This window comes from Pavona decussata, unplaced genomic scaffold, assembly GCF_977016875.1.
Source record: "Pavona decussata unplaced genomic scaffold, jaPavDecu1.1 SCAFFOLD_330, whole genome shotgun sequence".
Classification (NCBI taxonomy): domain Eukaryota; kingdom Metazoa; phylum Cnidaria; class Anthozoa; order Scleractinia; family Agariciidae; genus Pavona; species Pavona decussata.
Window position 1 is genome coordinate 810,064 of NW_028145718.1, and position 9,937 is coordinate 820,000.

General features: G+C 38.5%; 1 protein-coding gene and 1 pseudogene across 1 annotated transcript in view; one reads left to right on the top strand and one right to left on the bottom strand.

Moving 5' to 3' along the window:
• The window catches only part of LOC146453453 (uncharacterized), a 315,682-nt pseudogene that overhangs the window by 193,556 nt on the left and 112,189 nt on the right, over positions 1-9,937 (bottom strand).
• LOC146453468 (uncharacterized) overlaps positions 1-9,937 on the top strand; it is a 47,065-nt gene that overhangs the window by 6,939 nt on the left and 30,189 nt on the right. The window lies entirely within an intron of this gene.

The window sequence follows — 9,937 nt, forward strand, 5'->3', positions numbered from 1 at the left end:
ATGCTGTTTGCTGAAACCATGTTTTCTGTTGATTGGTTAAAAATTAACTGCTGTCACTCACTTTTGTTCTTGTTGACATTGATTAGTCATTTTTGCAATTACTCTGCCCAATATTTCCTAGTGAGCTCATGAGCTTGGCGTCAATAAATTTGCCCTGTCTTGTTCCGCCTACTTCAGAGCTTTAAGGTGCGGCCTACCAAACTGCTTAACTCTCGTTAGCTCTAAAGCTTTGGAAATTTTGGGGATGATTTTTGTTTTCGCAATGCAAGTGAAGTTAGAACATCGTGTCTTTATTAGGTAAACGGAAAATTTATCCTTTATTTAGTTGCTAGGACTCGTTTTACCACAGGTGCTTTTTATTTCTACACTACAATAAATCAGTGCTCCTCCATCCTAATGCCTTGTTAGTTAGGAAGCACTGATCCATACCAATAATTTCATCCTACCTAACTTAGTTCTTGAAACCATGATTGTTCTGCTGCTGAGAAACACACCAAAAAAGACATGAAAACCCGCACACTATCCGCAATCTACACTCTACAGTTTGAAATTTGAGTAGCTTCTGGGCTAGGATTTTATACATCAAATTTGCTTTGTAGGTTTCACGTTAACACTACGTGCTTTACGTTCCTTACTTTTAACAGTTATCAAACAAACAGAAAACCTCATTCACCAAATATACGGTTTAATTACTTCGTCAAGGTTTGATTGTTAATTTAACTTCTTCTTAAGCCAGTTCGTTTGGGTGGAAGCCTGTGTTGAACTTGACTAAACTTGATGTCATTCGGCATCAAATGTAACTAAACGTCATAAATTTTTTCTTTGAGGCGAAAAGCTGGAGGATTGAGTTTGTGGAAGTTTAAAAAAATTGAAATTAAGAATCGGTCATAAATAATACTTATAAGTAAAAGTTTTGTAGTACATAAGCAAGTAAAGATTAACGAAAAAATCGAATAACGTTTCGGCGTCGAGATTTCAAGTTCAAAATAATTAAAATAGACTGCCAAAAACTGGGTTCGCTGAAGATTAGACTCAATCAATCATTTATTTACCCACGTAACGTCCGAAGTTGAGCTAACATAATAACAGTGTATAATGTCATGTAAACAGTTTTGCTCGATTAAGAGGTGGTGTCAATTCTCTCATTAGTAACATTTCATGCACCAAACAACTGAACTTACTGTTGTACTTCTTAAGGACGGAAAAATGTTCGGTCAAGGTGTTTCTGGACAAGACACTGTTTGCCATTATAGTGTTTGCCAATGGAAGATGACCGGTTCTTGTGGTCAACTGAGTGTATATCCCAGATGGCTGTAAAAGTCTTCTGAACAATCTGCACTGATATTAAAACATTCAAGCAAAATTCTTGTTTATTTTTTCGTTGTGTGCCGCTGATATTTCGTATTCCATATATTTTTGCAGAAGAAGAAATAGGGATATCTCTCAGTCATGATTGATTCAACAACCATTAAAAATAAAAAATGGCAACCAGTGAATTCCCCCCAAAATTAATTTCGCAATATCTATTAATTCTCAAATAACGAAAAAGGGAAACAGCCAAATATGATCAGCAACCTTTTTTTTCCCATTTGCAGAATATTCCAACTAAGAAAACTTAGGTTTGGTCCTAACTACTAAGCTTGTTGTAGATAAATCATCATTTATTTAGATTAAAACACAAATTCACAATATGCTAAACTCAGAGCCCGTTGCTGACAGTATGTAGGATGTTTGTCAGGATGTCTGTTTAATGACCTAGTTGCTATGAGTCTCCTGTAGCTCAGTGGTAGAGTATCCGAACTAGTGAGCGGAAAGTCTTAGGTTTGACTCCTCCTGTGGGAACGTTTGGAAAAATGGAGCAATATCAGAGGACCCGGCATGCAAAGAAAACTGAATACGACAATTTCCGAGGCTTTCTCGCTGTAAAAGTCGTCGTGCCTTTATTGGTTTTGCAGTCATACCTCTATTAAGCAGACAGTTTTATAACTCCCAAATGATTCCTCCCACGTTTATTGTAAAAAAAAAATACATTTATATAAACAGACACTTGATTAAGAGGATCGGACGAGGACATTTTAACCATGATTTCAACCGTCCTTTCTTTTGTTAAAACAAAAGGAAGCACCATCCATTAGCAAAATTAATGAATTGCTCCAGTTGAGCACTCTTCGGAAGCTTAAGCAGTTACAAATTGACGGGGTTTTTTTAACCAAATAGTTTATTACGGCGAAGCTTGGTTACGTAATTGAAATAGATAACCATTTCTTATTGGTCGAACTTGGGAAAACAGATGTTTCATATCGGCAACGAATATAAAGTGTTGACAGGCCAGACACACCTTGTAAGTTCGTAGTGTGAAAAGTGACTTCTCGTAACGTAATTTTGCTCTCACGAGCATCTCTTTAAAATTTTCCTTTTTGGTATGAGATAAGTGGGAGGCTCTTTCAACATTTCTCGAGCCAATGGTTGGTTTCAAGGTGTTTTTGAGGTTAATTAGACAACTCCGGCCGCGTTTTGAAGTTGGTGGTATTGCAATAGAATGATTTCGCTGGGTACGTTGGTTTTCAGAAGTCTCAGCGATGCTACAATCAAGCGGGAATCCTTAACATTCGCACGCGCTTTAAACCTACAGAGACTTTCCACTATACATTTTCTTCCTTCCACCCACCGGGGTCAGAGAAGGACTCATAAAAAATGAAGCCCTGAGACTTCTAAGAAAGAACTCCTCTGCAAAATCATTCTATTACAACATGATCCACTTCAAAACGCACTTTTGGGGTAGAGGCTACACCCACAATCTCGTTCAGTGAAAAAATAACCTCTGATTTTTACTGAACGGAAGTCGGCTTTACAACAAAACAATAAAGTGCGAGACAAAATTCTTTCTTTTGTCACAACTTACCACCCGTCGTTGCCTAACCTCAAAAACATCTTGAGGAGTAAATGACTTTTAATTCAAAACCAACCATTGCCTCGAGAAATATTCTGAAGGACCTACTCTTATTTCACACACACACACAAAAAAAAAAAAACAGTAAAAAAAAAAGCAAAACCATAACAAGAAGTCACTTTTCATACCACCATACCGCGAGCTTTCTATGAGTCGTATCTGGCCTGTCAACATTTTACTCACTAATAACATTTATCGGAACATTTTTCAATTCATACATTCTTGATGCTTTGTCTTCAAATTTTACGGCTTACAAAACGCACACAACCTCCTACATTATGCATGCTGCAATGCCCGCTCCGCCGTTTTCTTTTTATGCAAAATTGCATAAATTACTGTGTGACGTCAACGGACGGCATTATAACGCTCGGAATTCAGACGTCTCTCTCTCCCGCGCCCCTTTGGGTAAGGGGGAGGAGACGGCTGACATTTCAGACTACTCAGTGGTAGAGTATCCGAACTTGAAATCAGAAGGTCTTAGGTTTGACTCCTGTTTGGGGAACTTGGATGAGTCAAGGTCACTGACTGAAAAAATACTATCTGTCATTAATAACCTCTTTCACAAACAATAAATCAAAAAAACTTGAAGCCTGAAGATGGTGCAAAAATAAAATGCGTTCGAATATGATAAATGGTAATCCTGGGTTTAATTTGAGAACTACATGCGTTTCATTGAGTGAAGAGAATCTTAAAAAGCTTATCATCTAAGCAAACTTAGCATTACTGATATGAAATTGAGTCTGTTTGTTTTTCACACCCTGTCGCTTTTTCTTGATATTGGTCATCTAGCATAACATTGATTCCGAAGTGAATGTTTTGTTAACAAGTTGTATTCTTTTCAGCCTTTGGACGGAGGTGCTACTCTTGTCTCAGTTCAGAGAGCCCGGAGGCCTGTGCCAAGGATCAAAAAGAGATTTCTTGCCCACTAGGCATCAGTAGCTGCGGTACACTTGACGTGAGCTTCAAAATTTCTTTTATAAAGAAAAAACAGTACGCAAAAGGCTGTTTTCCCGAGTCACAGTGCCAAAACGCTGCAGCTACAGTATTGAAGGCTTGCAAACAAGCTGAAAAGACTGGTGCCAAGACAGATTGCAAATTAACTTGTTGCAGTAAAGATCTCTGCAACGGTGCAAGCAACGGTGAACCAACGCCAAGTTATGGTGTTTCAGCACCAATGGTCAGCGTCGTTCTGATGATGGCATGCGCCCTTGTCACCCTTTTGCGTTAAGTGAAAAGAAAGGAACGCTCCAGTGTGCAGCTTAAAAGTTGGGATTCTTTTAAAGTATTGTTATGACTTAGAATAAATCATTCGCAAGTACTAGGACTGTATTTTTTTTTAATTTAAGGGTAAATATTTCTTTTACTTTTACCGTTTGTGTAACTTGCTGCAAAATAAACACTGTAGAGCTGCTTTTGATGAGTAATTTCTTAAAAATTAAATTTTGTGATAAAAATAAATGCTAAAAGGTCACGACGTTTCGGCCTCCCCGAAGCCATTTTCAATTGCGAATAAAAAACAAAAACCTAGCAAAAATAAATTACAAACAGTTAAAAATCGGTAAGAATGTCATGAACACTAAAATGTGATAAAACATGTCAATGATAAGTATTTAAAAAGCAACAAACAACATAAAACAACAAAACAATGAAGCAATAATGATGCTTGTTAAGAACTGGTCTAAACAAATAATTTGGCGCGGATGGAATCACACTGTTTGTTTAGTAATGGTTTCAGTTCTCTGATAAAAAGCGTTTGATTTCGTTTTGTCGAGCTTTATCTTAATAAAGAGCTAAACACGATAAATAAGGCCTGGGGCAAACGTCGCATCTAAGTCGCGTCGAATTTATTGAAAAAAGGTTGGACAAAGAGTCGACCAAATTCCAGTGTGGAAGCAAACGTCGAATTTGCGTCGATCCTAATAGGACATTTTCACTATGGCTTCATTTGATTACAACTACCAGAATCCTTCAGTTTTTTGTTTTCTCATGCTTATTAGAGCTATTGTTCTTTGCTCTCCACTGGGATTACAAAATTTGAATTTGAAAAGGAAAACTAAATGAATTCTGGTAGTTGTAGTCAAATGAAGCCATCATGAAAATGACCTATTCACAAGTTGCACTTCCTTAAAACACGGGAATAAGCACGTGTCCCCGCGCCATTTACTCGATGCGAGGCTAGATACTGCTAGGACTTGCTTTCGAAATGCCGAAATACAGTGTTCGTCGGGCCTTTCTTGGCAATTAATTGCGAAAAATAGAAAGAGAAGCCTCAGACCAGTGTGCGACTCCACATATAATACCAGAAGAGGGCGTAGGAGACGAGTGGGGGAGAAGCCACAGCCACATGCATTCATGGTCAGGTGACTCAAGATCTAGCCTTCTCTTAGTTGAGATGTTAGTTGAAATATAAGCACAAACTCCGCCTTCCTCACGGTCTGGTCGATCCCTACTCCGTAAAGAATAATGCTAGAAAACCGTCATAGATGTGCAGCATCTTTCGCGATTTATCTTTACTGAATTGACTTTCCGGTTATACAGCTATTTCAATCAACGTTGTCGGATCAAAGCATAAAACTACATGACAAGACCGCAAGGTTACATGGGATTATTATCAATAAATTCACTAAAATCAGCTATGCCTCGCCCGCTCAGTGAAGATCTACGATAGCGAGCCATTTGGATGAAAGAAATGTTAGGATATCGAAAGGATGAGGTGGCAGCTGCTTCAAGGATGCCACCAAGAACTAACGAGCGTTATGTCTCAAAAGTTTTAATTTTGGAGAAGTAAAAGCAAGCACCATTGGAACACCGATCATAACAGTGGTGCCGTGTACCCAGAATGGAATTTTTTATTATGCAAACAGTTCTTAAGCACCCCGAAAAGACACTACGGAACTTAGGCAACGACGAAAGCGCTGCCAAAAAAAAAATAGGTTTACGAGGAAAAAACAATTGCCCTACACGTGCGTTTTAAGTTTTGCTACATTTCTATGCCATCCTGTGCAAAACAGCAATGGAAATGCCCAAATTCGAGGTTCTGTGGAGAACGTGAACACACAACGGGTGAATTTTTCATTCTCTTTTTAAACTCGAATGCCACGCTTATCCATTCGTTTCCTGGGTACTTCGCAGTTTTTGTACAAGTTGGAGAGGTTAAAATAATCGCGAAGTAACACAAATGAAATAACGTAATATTTTCAAGTGACGTTTGGTTGATGTCACCGTTGTCGTTGCTTAAGTTCCCTATGATCAGAAATTGCCAACGATGTGTATACTGCTAGTTTTTGTTTTTCATAAGACATAAGACATAAGCTTTTAAAACACGCAAACAAACGTTTACAGTGTTTTCTTTCATCCTACTTTCCGCGCCTCCGGAAAGAATTACCCATATTACATTTTGGTCTTGTCTTTAAGCTTGAAGCTTTTATCCGACAACGTTAATTGAAATAGCTGTATATCATTACGTGAATGGTTCGCGACCATAATAAAAGGAAAAGAGGAATTATACATGCAAGGTTAAACGAGGAAGCTCCTGAATTCTATTTCAATGCAAAGGCCATCTATGAGAAATACGAAACGGGCATGCGAAACGAGCGATATGAGTCATATCGCTTTGGTGGACGGTGAAGTTACCGAAAAGGAAATATTCAGAAGGTCGGGTTGTCTGTCTCACTCTTATCATGCTCTCCTACTATCAGAGGCTGGAAAATATACGTGTTAGTTTTAGACAAGTTTTCCCGCCGGGATAAAAGTTCTTTAACTATTAAGATGATAACGGTCAACTTCCCGCATGGCTTTCGTAAAAGTTATTCGTGCGAAACTCATCTAATATCAGTCATTGATAACCACTGCTGAACCGCGTACAAGACCGTCAAATACTGTTAGGCTTCTAATCTGCACGAAAATACTATCGCTTCGAGCGAATTTCAAAGCTCGTCACTGAAGCGTGTGGCTTTTACTGTCCCGTATGAAAAGACGTCATCACACGTCTTGTTGCGTCACGCAATGCCTGAACAATTGAGAGGCCGTTACAAATTGGGCCGCCGGGCATTTGATTGGCAGATGGCGTTAAATGAAGATAAGTGCACCATTCTAACAGTTTCTCACGCCACATCATCCGTTAAATTACCCATATACATATCAAGTTTGCTACTTCTGCCAGTACAACACCACTAATACTTTCTTCGTTTAAAAATTTGTTAGCGGGCAACGTCAGAATAGAGGTTCTTTTCAGATCTCGATGGCATTTTACTTGTTGCATAGAGTATTCCTTTGCTGAGCAATTCAGGACGGTGCCTACTTTTGTTACTGCGCATACGTTCTGCGCATCTTGAGGTACTTAGGTTTCCTATGGGTGGGGCCTACTAATAAAGGGATATTTCTTTCCGCGGTTTAAAACTATGCGGAGAGAGAATAGCTTAGCAAGTGCTCTTGATATCCTTAAAGAGAATTTGGAGTAACTATGCATTTTTGAGTAAACTAGAAATACGTGACTCGCAAAACCTCGCGAAGCTGGGGCTGGGTGGAAAGCCCTCTTTACTCGTATTGTAGCATCAAACGAGGAGATTAAAAGGCGCATAAGATTTTTTTTGATGAGCATGGTGTTTTCGTAGTTCCACGGGCTAGTTTGCGGTTGAAAATCTATTTGTGACGCGACGTAATGTACCACGGGCGTGCAGCGCTGCCGTGTTCGATGAATTTATTTCCCACGGAAAATTATTTACCGCGGCCACAAAACGTGTAATTTCTTTAATGCAATCTTTCACAAAAAAGATTTCTAAAAGAAAGGGAAAAGATTCTGGAGAGATAGTTCTGTATCCAGTGCATATTGATAAACATTGCTGTTGAAATTTGATCATGCACGCATATTTTTTTCGATGTATGCAAATTTTGCTCCAGACGACGCCAGACAGTCTGACGTCATTGTGCGGACACCTTCAAAGATATAAACATATACACATATATATATATATATATAAATATATTTTTCGCTCGAATTCGCGCGGCTTAGCTCCCCTCGGGCCAGCTCGGCCCGACAAATTTATTAACCTCGCTACGCTTTGGCCTTCGGCCCTCGCTTCGCGAGGAAAAATGCCATACATTGCTTTGCATTTTAGCGCTTATTAGAATTATAGTTGCTTAATTATCTCTTAAAAATGCGTCGGTTACCCCCAATTTTCTTATTGATTCCAATTGCCCTTGCTAAGTTCTACTTCTTCAAGCATTAAGTGATTAACTGCGCAAAATACCTCAGTAGGTACCGTCCTTAAAGCAGGAAATTGTCAAGCGGAAGATAAAGTACACCAAAAATATTAGTATCATATCTGATCACCTATCAATACTTCTGATTGCATCTCTTTACGGGAACGTAACGTTTAGTTAGGTTTTGTTTATCGCGCTCTGCTTTTGGATTCAGAGGTATTGGTTCGTTTCTACATGTTGTAACTATTTGAAAACTACAAAAGACTTCCCTTGATAAATTTCAGTAGAATAATTATTCCTGTCTGGTTAAGCTACAAAACAAGTAACGAAGTAATTCATTGTATGTAGAAAAGTAATATTAGTTTCCTGTCGTTTCCTATTCTGTCGGTATTTTGATAAGCACCAATTCCGTTAAATAAATTGCTGAGCTGCCATGACCTTATGTAGGAGGCGACGTGGCCTAGTGGTTAGGAGCACCTGGAGGCCCCAGGTTTAAGTCCCGCTCCAAGGCCACACTTTGTAAAAAGCCAACTGGTTTGCCTCCCACCAGTTGGGATTTTTAACAAATGTTATGTTCAGTTTGTATATTTATTTCACTGGTTTATAGTGTCCGCAATTAGTACTACAGCGCTAGATACTTCCACACTTAAAAGTCTTCTCTTTTTTTTCTCTGAACATTCGTTAAGGCCGGTTGCTTTGGCAAGCTTCGTGATACCGTCTTAAGATCATGACCCTCATTAACAATTATTCAATGGTATTTGATTTAAGTAACAGTACTGATCGTGCGTGGACACTGTGACTGAAAGTTAACATGGCGATATGGCTTCAGTCTTACGAAATTATCCCGTTCGACTGAAACTTTCTCCTTTTTGTCACACCCACAGGTATAAAATTCACAGATTTTACGGTGAGAAAGATACGGAAATAGTCGTATCGTACTTTGAACGTTGCTTTGATCTTGGACCTTTGTTTTTAGATGGAAATAACTAATTATCGAATTGACAAATACCACCCACGTTCCACACAGTCCGACAGTGACGCCATTAAGCGTTTATTTTGGTGAGTGGTCGGTGTAATTTAAATACTAGTCTGCCAATGAACTCAAATTTTAAGGACTTTGAGTTTGCTGCCATAGTATGAGCGGGGCTAAGATGTCCCCTCTTTTCTGTCCTTCATTTCTATTTATGTATAACTTCCTGTGTGTCAGTTTAGCTTCTTTGAGGTCTCAATTGTCAGTTACATATACACAAAGTGCCGATATTCAATGTCCGGATACGTTTCGTTGTCTGTAAACTTCTTTCCCTCGGGAGCTCATTATTGAATTTAAAAATGCATTTGCATAAGATTCCGCAATAGCAACCCTTTTGTGTAAATCTTTGTGAAAATGAAAGCTATAAATGCTGTTTTGAAATATTTATGCTAAATTTTAAAGAGGAAAGGCGTCATATTGCAGTTAGAGTGCAGATGTAGAACTTTTGCTGAGAGTTATCATACTTTCACTTTAGCTGCTAATTTGTGCTTATTGACTTAACAGTTCTTTCAATTTGAGTGTTGTAATGTTTTAGATATCCTACGAATATGTTTCCTCTTGTTACATGTACACCTTTCAGAGAAGAATTTTCTTGCAAGCATTATCACACGTAATTGACGCCTCACTTAGCTTCTGCAACCTAGAATCAACCGTCATTTAAAATTGAGTGCCTTTCCTGTATTTATTTTACCCAAATTGTTGCGAAAACAGCAAAAATAATCGAAATCATTTTGTATTTACACAGTATTTCCGTT